This window comes from Castor canadensis, chromosome 14 (genome assembly GCF_047511655.1).
Source record: "Castor canadensis chromosome 14, mCasCan1.hap1v2, whole genome shotgun sequence".
Classification (NCBI taxonomy): Eukaryota; Metazoa; Chordata; class Mammalia; order Rodentia; family Castoridae; genus Castor; species Castor canadensis.
In genome coordinates this window covers 44,070,439-44,085,554 of record NC_133399.1, presented here as the reverse complement: position 1 = coordinate 44,085,554, position 15,116 = coordinate 44,070,439, and positions in this window count along the sequence as shown.

Genomic DNA, 15,116 nt, shown 5'->3' with positions numbered 1-15,116 from the left:
ATTTTGTTGTTTGCAGGTAAATGGATGGAACTAGAGAACATCACCTTAAGTTAAATTAGTCAGGTTGGGGAAACCAAAGGCCACATGTTTTTTCTCACACATGCACTAGAGACCTGACACACATACAAGCAGTAGTATGAACAACAGGTCTAAGGGGAGCTCATTTATGAGAGAGAGAGGGTAAAAGGAGGAGGTTAACCAGGTCAATATGGTTGTTGTACTTTCTGTAGAGGAATGCAGAATTTTAAAAACTTTTGAAACTACCATAAGAAGGAGAATAAAGTAGAAAAGCAAAAAATAGAGGGAATGACCCAATTTGTGTTATAACGTGTACATATATATATATATGCATAGAGCTATATATGTATGAGCAAATGTCACAATGAAACATCCCGAATAGCTATCTTAATTAAACAAACAAAAACGTGCGGGTCACCAGTGGCTCACACCCGCAGTCCCTGTGACTCAGAAGGGAGAGATAAGGAAGATCTTGGTTCAAACACAGCTTGGGCAAATAGTTTGCAAGACCCTGTCTCAGAAACACCTATCACAAAAAAACGGCTGGTGAACTGCCTCAAGGTAGAGTCCCTGAGTTCAAGCCCCAGTTCTGCTCCCCACACTAAAACAAAATAAACACAAAAAGGGATTTTTGGTAACAGAAATGGAAAATAGGTCCTGTATAGGGAGTTGTTACTTGTGGGAGGGGTGAGGATATAAGGAAAGGGTGTAGGATATGGTATAAATATTATATACTCATGTATGAAAATGGAAAAACGAGACGTGATGAAACTATTCCAGGAATACGGTGAGAGAGAATAAAGGAGAATGTGGAGGGATGAATTCAACTATGGCATATTATAAGAACTTTGGCAAAAGTCACAATGTACCCCCACTACAGTAAGTTTGTTAAAACTCAGGAATGGAAAAAAGTGTTTTTAATCATTGTGTTCATTTCACTGACCTTCACAGACAGAAGTTACACAACCAAACTGAATCGGCCAGGTTTCCCACAAACTAACACCCAAATGACTGACTATGCATGTTAGTTCTCATGACCTCATACCTCCACACAAACATTATAGCACTGACATCACACTCACATCACCCAACAGCAGATGTGAGGAACAGAGCCCTGTGCTCCAAACACCTCTGAAAATAGCTGCACCAGCACAGGTAATCATTCAAACTCTCTGCATACATTTCCCTATCAAATAAGAAGGTTGGTCTAAATGACATATAAGGTCAGTTTGGCTTCTCCTATTCTACTAACATTTTGGGTCACTTTTGCTCAACTGGGCACTTCCCAAATGCCTGACCCACAGAAAATGAGTGAATTATGTTTTCTTGTTTACTATGCTAAAAGTTGGAGGAATTTGTTACACACATATAGGTAACTAACACATGGAAGATGACAGGCCCATCTGCTAACTACTGGTGGCATCCAAGAGGCCTCCATAAACTCAGGGGCTTACACTGAAAGCCCAGGGGCATCTTGACATCTGCCCTGCAATAAAGCATCTATGGCCTCTGCAAAAATCCTACCAGTGCATTTGCTGGGGTGCTGACAAACAATGTTTCAATGATACATACATGCTAAGGGACCCAGGGCTCATGAACTCGTCCTCAACTCAGTCACTGCTAGAAGCGGGGGTATGGGAGTTGTTTATCTCACAGAGAAAGATCTCTGATCAAACATGCTCCTTAAATCACCTGAGTTTGTGGAATCTGAAATTCCAGTGGAACAGAAACCATGTGGTAATTTCCTGATAATCTGTGTCACTGCATAACTTTCTTTTTATCTGTAAATTAGAAAAACAAGAATTTTCAATGGAATTTGATTCAACCACAATAAAGAATGAGATTTTATCCTTTGCAGAGAAATGGATGGCAATGGAGATTATCTTAAGTGAAATTGGCCAGGTTCTGAAACCAAACACTGCATGTTTTCTCTCAGATGTAGAATATAGGCCCAATAAATATAGAAAGAGTGCTATGAAAAACAACTCAATCTGACGGGGAGTCCCTAATGGGAGGGAGAACATTTCAAAGAACGAAGTTAAGAATGTGAATACGGTCGGTTGATGTATTTTCTATACATCAAAAATGGAAGGGGAATAAAGTAAAAAGGACAACAGGAAGGGATGAAACAATTAGGATCATAAGACGTATGTACATGGAAATGTCACAGTGAAACTCCCTATAGACCCATCTTAAACAAAAAAATATCATTTTTTTTCAAAAGAAGAAAACAGACCCAGTCCCACCAAACACAAACATATAAACTAATAAAAAACACAACACAAGAAAGTAAACCTGGTCTTGTCTCGCGGTTAGTTACATTGGGAGCAGGGAGGATTATTAGTAAATGGTTGTGAGGGTGAATAGGATGGAAATATTGTGTACTCATGTATGAAAATGGAAACATGAGACCTGTGAAACTATTCCAGGAATAGGGAGGGAGATAATAAAGGAAAATGATGGAAGGGATGATTTTAACTATGACATAGTGTAAAAAACTTTTGTAAATGTAACAACATATACCCAGTACAACAGTACTCAATAAACAATATTTCAAAAAAGAAAAACCATACCACTCCAGCACACCTTCTGTGCGTTGAGTATTTTCAACAGAGGCTTGTGGAAAATATTTGCAAGAGCTGGTTTCAACTGCGATCCTCCTGTTTCTACCTGCTGAGGTGAGAGAAATGCAGGTATACGTCACGGGCAAACAGCCCAAATTTCTGGTACATTACTATGGGTTTTTTATCACATACCGATCCATTCCTAAACAATATAGTGATTGGTGTTGGATGGTTTGGCTCTGTTTATTCTTTTCGGGGTTCACTGTACTTCTTTAATCTAAAGATTTATGGAAGTTTGACAGGAGGTGTTGCTAAAAGGGTAGAGCAACTGCTTTGCAAGTGAAAAGCATTGAGTTTCAACGCCAGTATTACCAGTCCCAACAGTTCCACCAAAACCAAAAAAGTTTATGAAGATCTCTACTGAGGAATGGTATCACCCGATCCTAGGATGCTCAGGTCACCCGTGTGCTCAGGCCACGTGTGCCCCGTATATCGAGGACCCAAATAAAAGAGAAGTCTTCCACACGAGACAGTGGCACCTACCTCCAGCTTCTCCATGCTTGGCTGGCTGCGCTACCATAGCAAGAGGCCAGGCAGGAGCTGCCTCGGGAATGTGTATGTTGCAGTGGCTGGGATCCCACTGTGACATCACAACCAAGTCTGTCCTGATTGGTCAGACCACATAAGCACTGCCTCTATGGCCCCTCTCCCTTCAGTCTCCAGCCATTTGTGTGGCAGTTTCCTGGCAAGAACTTGTGATCTGGGAATTGCTTTTCTCCTCCACGTTCCCTCCTCAGATCATTCAAGGTTCAACTGGCATGACATTTCTGACTTCTTCCAAACTACTCCCAATCTGGACCCCACACTTTGGAGGACAGGAAGGCTTTCACCTGGTGAGTACACAAACACCTCAAGCCCTTTGAAGGTAAATAAGCCAGGAAAACTCCCTGAACCTTGGATGAGGCAACTTCCTTCTCAGAACTACATCTCCCATCATCTGGGAGGGTATTCCCTTAACTGACCCAAAGTATCACAGAGTGAGGACCTGGGGCTGTCTTCCAGCCTACAGTGTTCCTCACTTGAACAAAACACGCAAAAGCACACACTGGCTGCCAAGAGCCTCAAGGTCACCACAAGAATTCACTTCCTAACGACACAGAAATTACTTCACTTTGATCTGAGAAGTACACAGGCACACACACGCTATAGCCAAGGAATGCTTAGGGTTCTCTAGTGACTGAAATGCTTACCACTTCTCGGAAGAATGGCAGATTTCAGGAACACCACAACCTATGGAATAAACATGAAACTCTCAGGAAGGACATTCAAATCTGCAATGGTTCTCTGAGGGACATCACAGTTCACCTTTCATTCATGGAACCCAAGACATAAAGTCAGTGCCACACAAGGCTGTTCCTCAAGTGACTTGGGGAAGGAACCTATATTCTACCAACCAGTGTTGGGAAACTAAACAACAAACATCCCACACACACTCACACACAGAGAATAAGTGACATACTAATATTTATCTTGTATGTGAATTTCTTACATTCTATGGAGTTAATTACAACTTTGTGCAAGACCAGAAGTCATAGAACATCACCCAGCCTTGTTCGTTCCATCTATTTCCTCAACGTTAATGATAGATTTTGATTCAAAGATACTTTTGCATGCCTAAGCAGCGGATACACTCAAAGAGTGTGAAACAATTGGTAATATGAGAATTTATGACAAATAGCAAAGAAATTAATACATGAACAAATGAGAAATATTAAGCACACAGACAAAGACAGACACATACACACAAGAAAGGCACACAGAAAGGTAGACACAGACACCCAGGAACCTGGCCTCTATTCAACGCAAGTCGAATGTTATCTGCAAAGGCTGAAATCCTGGCGTTACCCTACTGAGGCGACACTTTAAGCACTTTAGGAAGGATCAAACTTAGAAAAACCCAAGAAGTGACATCAGTTCCAACATTGTCCTTGGAAGGAAGACATACTACCACCATTATGCCAAGGAACAACTAAAGGCTAATCGAGAGTCAGTGTCCAAAGCCATCACTTGAACTCAAATCACTTCTAGCAGGGTAACGAGGCACATACATATATGCATCACGATAGCCTCACATACCCTGCACATATTCAAGGATCCCTGAATCTTTCCTCCTCAGTGAATTGATTACAGTTTACCTAGGGAGTAACAACACAGAGAAAAACCCAAAATTACTGCCTTCCGAAGGAGCATTCCTGACTGGCATTATTAGGAACACAGCATCCACGGACAATGATCCAGGAACTATTTTCAACCACACATGCGGCCCCACACACAAACACACCCACACAATGAATGTGACCCATGAATATTAACTACTTTGTGGAAGTCAATTTCTGGGCTTTCATCAAAAAAAAGTACCTTTCAGCAGAACCCATACTTATGAACACCTGGAAACACCGGTGAATGAGGTGAATTCCTTCCAACCTTCACTGCCTGTGCTTTGATGTACTCTGCAGACCAGAGAAGAATTTATATCAGATCAACAGGTGTCTGTGCTGTGCCTCCATGGAACCTTTTCCTCCCTTGCCAGTCCACTAGAACCACACCTTGAGATGACGTGGTGAGGAATAGAAGCAGAAACCAAGGCTCCAGAATGGGGAAATCTTTGCCAGGTATACATCTGACTGAAATCAATACCGAGAATATACTCAAAAACTAAATTCCCGTAAAAATCAGTGACCCAATGAAGAAATACACAAATGAGCTTAACAGAGCTTGTTCCAAGGCAGAAGTCCAAAGGACCTACAACTACATAAAGAAATGCTCACCATCGCTCGTCAGAAAGAAAACAAAAATGAAAACCATACCAAGATTCCAAACCACTCCCATTGTAATGGCTATCAAGAATACAAACAACTAATGTTTTCAAGGATGTCTAAAAAAAAGGAACCCTCATATGCAGTTAGTGGGAATGCAAATTAGTACAACAACTGTGGAAAACAATATGGAGGCTTCTCGAAACTCAAAGTAGAATTGCTGTGTGATCCAGCATTATCATTCATAGGGATATACCTGAATGAATGCAAGCCAGGTAACAAGACAGACACCTGCACATCCATGTTTACTGCAGCATTACTCACAACAGCTAACATATGTAAACAGCCAAGATGCCTCACAACTGATACATGGATCCAAAACTGTGGCATTTACACACAATGGAATTTTATTTAAATATGCATGAAATTTTGTTGTTTGCAGGAAAATGGATGGAACTAGAGAACATCACCTTAAGTTAAATTAGTCAGGTTGGGGAAACCAAAGGCCACATGTTTTTTCTCACACATGCACTAGAGACCTGACACACATACAAGCAGTAGTATGAACAACAGGTCTAAGGGGAGCTCATTTATGAGAGAGAGAGGGTAAAAGGAGGAGGTTAACCAGGTCAATATGGTTGTTGTACTTTCTGTAGAGGAATGCAGAATTTTAAAAACTTTTGAAACTACCATAAGAAGGAGAATAAAGTAGAAAAGCAAAAAATAGAGGGAATGACCCAATTTGTGTTATAACGTGTACATATATATATATATGCATAGAGCTATATATGTATGAGCAAATGTCACAATGAAACATCCCGAATAGCTATCTTAATTAAACAAACAAAAACGTGCGGGTCACCAGTGGCTCACACCCGCAGTCCCTGTGACTCAGAAGGGAGAGATAAGGAAGATCTTGGTTCAAACACAGCTTGGGCAAATAGTTTGCAAGACCCTGTCTCAGAAACACCTATCACAAAAAAACGGCTGGTGAACTGCCTCAAGGTAGAGTCCCTGAGTTCAAGCCCCAGTTCTGCTCCCCACACTAAAACAAAATAAACACAAAAAGGGATTTTTGGTAACAGAAATGGAAAATAGGTCCTGTATAGGGAGTTGTTACTTGTGGGAGGGGTGAGGATATAAGGAAAGGGTGTAGGATATGGTATAAATATTATATACTCATGTATGAAAATGGAAAAACGAGACGTGATGAAACTATTCCAGGAATACGGTGAGAGAGAATAAAGGAGAATGTGGAGGGATGAATTCAACTATGGCATATTATAAGAACTTTGGCAAAAGTCACAATGTACCCCCACTACAGTAAGTTTGTTAAAACTCAGGAATGGAAAAAAGTGTTTTTAATCATTGTGTTCATTTCACTGACCTTCACAGACAGAAGTTACACAACCAAACTGAATCGGCCAGGTTTCCCACAAACTAACACCCAAATAACTGACTATGCATGTTAGTTCTCATGACCTCATACCTCCACACAAACATTATAGCACTGACATCACACTCACATCACCCAACAGCAGATGTGAGGAACAGAGCCCTGTGCTCCAAACACCTCTGAAAATAGCTGCACCAGCACAGGTAATCATTCAAACTCTCTGCATACATTTCCCTATCAAATAAGAAGGTTGGTCTAAATGACATATAAGGTCAGTTTGGCTTCTCCTATTCTACTAACATTTTGGGTCACTTTTGCTCAACTGGGCACTTCCCAAATGCCTGACCCACAGAAAATGAGTGAATTATGTTTTCTTGTTTACTATGCTAAAAGTTGGAGGAATTTGTTACACACATATAGGTAACTAACACATGGAAGATGACAGGCCCATCTGCTAACTACTGGTGGCATCCAAGAGGCCTCCATAAACTCAGGGGCTTACACTGAAAGCCCAGGGGCATCTTGACATCTGCCCTGCAATAAAGCATCTATGGCCTCTGCAAAAATCCTACCAGTGCATTTGCTGGGGTGCTGACAAACAATGCTTCAATGATACATACATGCTAAGGGACCCAGGGCTCATGAACTCGTCCTCAACTCAGTCACTGCTAGAAGCGGGGGTATGGGAGTTGTTTATCTCACAGAGAAAGATCTCTGATCAAACATGCTCCTTAACTCACCTGAGTTTGTGGAATCTGAAATTCCAGTGGAACAGAAACCATGTGGTAATTTCCTGATAATCTGTGTCACTGCATAACTTTCTTTTTATCTGTAAATTAGAAAAACAAGAATTTTCAATGGAATTTGATTCAGCCACAATAAAGAATGAGATTTTATCCTTTGCAGAGAAATGGATGGCAATGGAGATTATCTTAAGTGAAATTAGCCAGGTTCTGAAACCAAACACTGCATGTTTTCTCTCAGATGTAGAATATAGGCCCAATAAATATACAAAGAGTGCTATGAAAAACAACTCAATCTGACGGGGAGTCCCTAATGGGAGGGAGAACATTTCAAAGAACGAAGTTAAGAATGTGAATACGGTCGGTTGATGTATTTTCTATACATCAAAAATGGAAGGGGAATAAAGTAAAAAGGACAACAGGAAGGGATGAAACAATTAGGATCATAAGACGTATGTACATGGAAATGTCACAGTGAAACTCCCTATAGACCCATCTTAAACAAAAAAATATCATTTTTTTTCAAAAGAAGAAAACAGACCCAGTCCCACCAAACACAAACATATAAACTAATAAAAAACACAACACAAGAAAGTAAACCTGGTCTTGTCTCGCGGTTAGTTACATTGGGAGCAGGGAGGATTATTAGTAAATGGTTGTGAGGGTGAATAGGATGGAAATATTGTGTACTCATGTATGAAAATGGAAACATGAGACCTGTGAAACTATTCCAGGAATAGGGAGGGAGATAATAAAGGAAAATGATGGAAGGGATGATTTTAACTATGACATAGTGTAAAAAACTTTTGTAAATGTAACAACATATACCCAGTACAACAGTACTCAATAAACAATATTTCAAAAAAGAAAAACCATACCACTCCAGCACACCTTCTGTGCGTTGAGTATTTTCAACAGAGGCTTGTGGAAAATATTTGCAAGAGCTGGTTTGAACTGCGATCCTCCTGTTTCTACCTGCTGAGGTGAGAGAAATGCAGGTATACGTCACGGGCAAACAGCCCAAATTTCTGGTACATTACTATGGGTTTTTTATCACATACCGATCCATTCCTAAACAATATAGTGATTGGTGTTGGATGGTTTGGCTCTGTTTATTCTTTTCGGGGTTCACTGTACTTCTTTAATCTAAAGATTTATGGAAGTTTGACAGGAGGTGTTGCTAAAAGGGTAGAGCAACTGCTTTGCAAGTGAAAAGCATTGAGTTTCAACGCCAGTATTACCAGTCCCAACAGTTCCACCAAAACCAAAAAAGTTTATGAAGATCTCTACTGAGGAATGGTATCACCCGATCCTAGGATGCTCAGGTCACCCGTGTGCTCAGGCCACGTGTGCCCCGTATATCGAGGACCCAAATAAAAGAGAAGTCTTCCACACGAGACAGTGGCACCTACCTCCAGCTTCTCCATGCTTGGCTGGCTGCGCTACCATAGCAAGAGGCCAGGCAGGAGCTGCCTCGGGAATGTGTATGTTGCAGTGGCTGGGATCCCACTGTGACATCACAACCAAGTCTGTCCTGATTGGTCAGACCACGTAAGCACTGCCTCTATGGCCCCTCTCCCTTCAGTCTCCAGCCATTTGTGTGGCAGTTTCCTGGCAAGAACTTGTGATCTGGGAATTGCTTTTCTCCTCCACGTTCCCTCCTCAGATCATTCAAGGTTCAACTGGCATGACATTTCTGACTTCTTCCAAACTACTCCCAATCTGGACCCCACACTTTGGAGGACAGGAAGGCTTTCACCTGGTGAGTACACAAACACCTCAAGCCCTTTGAAGGTAAATAAGCCAGGAAAACTCCCTGAACCTTGGATGAGGCAACTTCCTTCTCAGAACTACATCTCCCATCATCTGGGAGGGTATTCCCTTAACTGACCCAAAATATCACAGAGTGAGGGCCTGGGGCTGTCTTCCAGCCTACAGTGTTCCTCACTTGAACAAAACACGCAAAAGCACACACTGGCTGCCAAGAGCCTCAAGGTCACCACAAGAATTCACTTCCTAACGACACAGAAATTACTTCACTTTGATCTGAGAAGTACACAGGCACACACACGCTATAGCCAAGGAATGCTTAGGGTTCTCTAGTGACTGAAATGCTTACCACCTCTCGGAAGAATGGCAGATTTCAGGAACACCACAACCTATGGAATAAACATGAAACTCTCAGGAAGGACATTCAAATCTGCAATGGTTCTCTGAGGGACATCACAGTTCACCTTTCATTCATGGAACCCAAGACATAAAGTCAGTGCCACACAAGGCTGTTCCTCAAGTGACTTGGGGAAGGAACCTATATTCTACCAACCAGTGTTGGGAAACTAAACAACAAACATCCCACACACACTCACACACAGAGAATGAGTGACATACTAATATTTATCTTGTATGTGAATTTCTTACATTCTATGGAGTTAATTACAACTTTGTGCAAGACCAGAAGTCATAGAACATCACCCAGCCTTGTTCGTTCCGTCTATTTCCTCAACGTTAATGATAGATTTTGATTCAAAGACACTTCTGCATGCCTAAGCAGGGGATACACTCAAAGAGTGTGAAACAATTGGTAATATGAGAATTTATGACAAATAGCAAAGAAATTAATACATGAACAAATGAGAAATATTAAGCACACAGACAAAGACAGACACATACACACAAGAAAGGCACACAGAAAGGTAGACACAGACACCCAGGAACCTGGCCTCTATTCAACGCAAGTCGAATGTTATCTGCAAAGGCTGAAATCCTGGCGTTACCCTACTGAGGCGACACTTTAAGCACTTTAGGAAGGATCAAACTTAGAAAAACCCAAGAAGTGACATCAGTTCCAACATTGTCCTTGGAAGGAAGACATACTACCACCATTATGCCAAGGAACAACTAAAGGCTAATCGAGAGTCAGTGTCCAAAGCCATCACTTGAACTCAAATCACTTCTAGCAGGGTAACGAGGCACATACATATATGCATCACGATAGCCTCACATACCCTGCACATATTCAAGGATCCCTGAATCTTTCCTCCTTAGTGAATTGATTACAGTTTACCTAGGGAGTAACAACACAGAGAAAAACCCAAAATTACTGCCTTCCGAAGGAGCATTCCTGACTGGCATTATTAGGAACACAGCATCCACGGACAATGATCCAGGAACTATTTTCAACCACACATGCGGCCCCACACACAAACACACCCACACAATGAATGTGACCCATGAATATTAACTACTTTGTGGAAGTCAATTTCTGGGCTTTCATCAAAAAAAAGTACCTTTCAGCAGAACCCATACTTATGAACACCTGGAAACACCGGTGAATGAGGTGAATTCCTTCCAACCTTCACTGCCTGTGCTTTGATGTACTCTGCAGACCAGAGAAGAATTTATATCAGATCAACAGGTGTCTGTGCTGTGCCTCCATGGAACCTTTTCCTCCCTTGCCAGTCCACTAGAACCACACCTTGAGATGACGTGGTGAGGAATAGAAGCAGAAACCAAGGCTCCAGAATGGGGAAATCTTTGCCAGGTATACATCTGACTGAAATTAATACCGAGAATATACTCAAAAACTAAATTCCCGTAAAAATCAGTGACCCAATGAAGAAATACACAAATGAACTTAACAGAGCTTGTTCCAAGGCAGAAGTCCAAAGGACCTACAACTACATAAAGAAATGCTCACCATCGCTCGTCAGAAAGAAAACAAAAATGAAAACCATACCAAGATTCCAAACCACTCCCATTGTAATGGCTATCAAGAATACAAACAACTAATGTTTTCAAGGATGTCTAAAAAAAAGGAACCCTCATATGCAGTTAGTGGGAATGCAAATTAGTACAACAACTGTGGAAAACAATATGGAGGCTTCTCGAAACTCAAAGTAGAATTGCTGTGTGATCCAGCATTATCATTCATAGGGATATACCTGAATGAATGCAAGCCAGGTAACAAGACAGACACCTGCACATCCATGTTTACTGCAGCATTACTCACAACAGCTAACCTATGTAAACAGTCAAGATGCCTCACAACTGATACATGGATCCAAAACTGTGGCATTTACACACAATGGAATTTTATTCAGCCTTAAATATGCATGAAATTTTGTTGTTTGCAGGTAAATGGATGGAACTAGAGAACATCACCTTAAGTTAAATTAGTCAGGTTGGGGAAACCAAAGGCCACATGTTTTTTCTCACACATGCACTAGAGACCTGACACACATACAAGCAGTAGTATGAACAACAGGTCTAAGGGGAGCTCATTTATGAGAGAGAGAGGGTAAAAGGAGGAGGTTAACCAGGTCAATATGGTTGTTGTACTTTCTGTAGAGGAATGCAGAATTTTAAAAACTTTTGAAACTACCATAAGAAGGAGAATAAAGTAGAAAAGCAAAAAATAGAGGGAATGACCCAATTTGTGTTATAACGTGTACATATATATATATATGCATAGAGCTATATATGTATGAGCAAATGTCACAATGAAACATCCCGAATAGCTATCTTAATTAAACAAACAAAAACGTGCGGGTCACCAGTGGCTCACACCCGCAGTCCCTGTGACTCAGAAGGGAGAGATAAGGAAGATCTTGGTTCAAACACAGCTTGGGCAAATAGTTTGCAAGACCCTGTCTCAGAAACACCTATCACAAAAAAACGGCTGGTGAACTGCCTCAAGGTAGAGTCCCTGAGTTCAAGCCCCAGTTCTGCTCCCCACACTAAAACAAAATAAACACAAAAAGGGATTTTTGGTAACAGAAATGGAAAATAGGTCCTGTATAGGGAGTTGTTACTTGTGGGAGGGGTGAGGATATAAGGAAAGGGTGTAGGATATGGTATAAATATTATATACTCATGTATGAAAATGGAAAAACGAGACGTGATGAAACTATTCCAGGAATACGGTGAGAGAGAATAAAGGAGAATGTGGAGGGATGAATTCAACTATGGCATATTATAAGAACTTTGGCAAAAGTCACAATGTACCCCCACTACAGTAAGTTTGTTAAAACTCAGGAATGGAAAAAAGTGTTTTTAATCATTGTGTTCATTTCACTGACCTTCACAGACAGAAGTTACACAACCAAACTGAATCGGCCAGGTTTCCCACAAACTAACACCCAAATGACTGACTATGCATGTTAGTTCTCATGACCTCATACCTCCACACAAACATTATAGCACTGACATCACACTCACATCACCCAACAGCAGATGTGAGGAACAGAGCCCTGTGCTCCAAACACCTCTGAAAATAGCTGCACCAGCACAGGTAATCATTCAAACTCTCTGCATACATTTCCCTATCAAATAAGAAGGTTGGTCTAAATGACATATAAGGTCAGTTTGGCTTCTCCTATTCTACTAACATTTTGGGTCACTTTTGCTCAACTGGGCACTTCCCAAATGCCTGACCCACAGAAAATGAGTGAATTATGTTTTCTTGTTTACTATGATAAAGTTGGAGGAATTTGTTACACACATATAGGTAACTAACACATGGAAGATGACAGGCCCATCTGCTAACTACTGGTGGCATCCAAGAGGCCTCCATAAACTCAGGGGCTTACACTGAAAGCCCAGGGGCATCTTGACATCTGCCCTGCAATAAAGCATCTATGGCCTCTGCAAAAATCCTACCAGTGCATTTGCTGGGGTGCTGACAAAAAATGCTTCAATGATACATACATGCTAAGGGACCCAGTGCTCATGAACTCGTCCTCAACTCAGTCACTGCTAGAAGCGGGGTATGGGAGTTGTTTATCTCACAGAGAAAGATCTCTGATCAAACATGCTCCTTAACTCACCTGAGTTTGTGGAATCTGAAATTCCAGTGGAACAGAAACCATGTGGTAATTTCCTGATAATCTGTGTCACTGCATAACTTTCTTTTTATCTGTAAATTAGAAAAACAAGAATTTTCAATGGAATTTGATTCAGCCACAATAAAGAATGAGATTTTATCCTTTGCAGAGAAATGGATGGCAATGGAGATTATCTTAAGTGAAATTAGCCAGGTTCTGAAACCAAACACTGCATGTTTTCTCTCAGATGTAGAATATAGGCCCAATAAATATACAAAGAGTGCTATGAAAAACAACTCAATCTGACGGGGAGTCCCTAATGGGAGGGAGAACATTTCAAAGAACGAAGTTAAGAATGTGAATACGGTCGGTTGATGTATTTTCTATCCATCAAAAATGGAAGGGGAATAAAGTAAAAAGGACAACAGGAAGGGATGAAACAATTAGGATCATAAGACGTATGTACATGGAAATGTCACAGTGAAACTCCCTATAGACCTATCTTAAACAAAAAAATATCATTTTTTTTCAAAAGAAGAAAACAGACCCAGTCCCACCAAACACAAACATATAAACTAATAAAAAACACAACACAAGAAAGTAAACCTGGTCTTGTCTCGCGGTAAGTTACATTGGGAGCAGGGAGGATTATTAGTAAATGGTTGTGAGGGTGAATAGGATGGAAATATTGTGTACTCATGTATGAAAATGGAAACATGAGACCTGTGAAACTATTCCAGGAATAGGGAGGGAGATAATAAAGGAAAATGATGGAAGGGATGATTTTAACTATGACATAGTGTAAAAAACTTTTGTAAATGTAACAACATATACCCAGTACAGCAGTACTCAATAAACAATATTTAAAAAAAGAAAAACCATACCACTCCAGCACACCTTCTGTGCGTTGAGTATTTTCAACAGAGGCTTGTGGAAAATATTTGCAAGAGCTGGCTTTGAACTGCGATCCTCCTGTTTCTACCTGCTGAGGTGAGAGAAATGCAGGTATATGTCACGGGCAAACAGCCCAAATTTCAGGTACATTACTATGGGTTTTTTATCACATACCGATCCATTCCTAAACAATATAGTGATTGGTGTTGGATGGTTTCGCTCTGTTTATTCTTTTCAGGGTTCACTGTACTTCTTTAATCTAAAGATTTATAGAAGTTTGACAGGAGGTGTTGCTAAAAGGGTAGAGCAACTGCTTTGCAAGTGAAAAGCATTGAGTTTCAACGCCAGTATTACCAGTCCCAACAGTTCCACCAAAACCAAAAAAGTTTATGAAGATCTCTACTGAGGAATGGTATCACCCGATCCTAGGATGCTCAGGTCACCCGTGTGCTCAGGCCACGTGTGCCCCGTATATCGAGGACCCAAATAAAAGAGAAGTCTTCCACACGAGACAGTGGCACCTACCTCCAGCTTCTCCATGCTTGGCTGGCTGCGCTACCATAGCAAGAGGCCAGGCAGGAGCTGCCTCGGGAATGTGTATGTTGCAGTGGCTGGGATCCAACTGTGACATCACAACCAAGTCTGTCCTGATTGGTCAGACCACGTAAGCACTGCCTCTATGGCCCCTCTCCCTTCAGTCTCCAGCCATTTGTGTGGCAGTTTCCTGGCAAGAACTTGTGATCTGGGAATTGCTTTTCTCCTCCACGTTCCCTCCTCAGATCATTCAAGGTTCAACTGGCATGACATTTCTGACTTCTTCCAAACTACTCCCAATCTGGACCCCACACTTTGGAGGACAGGAA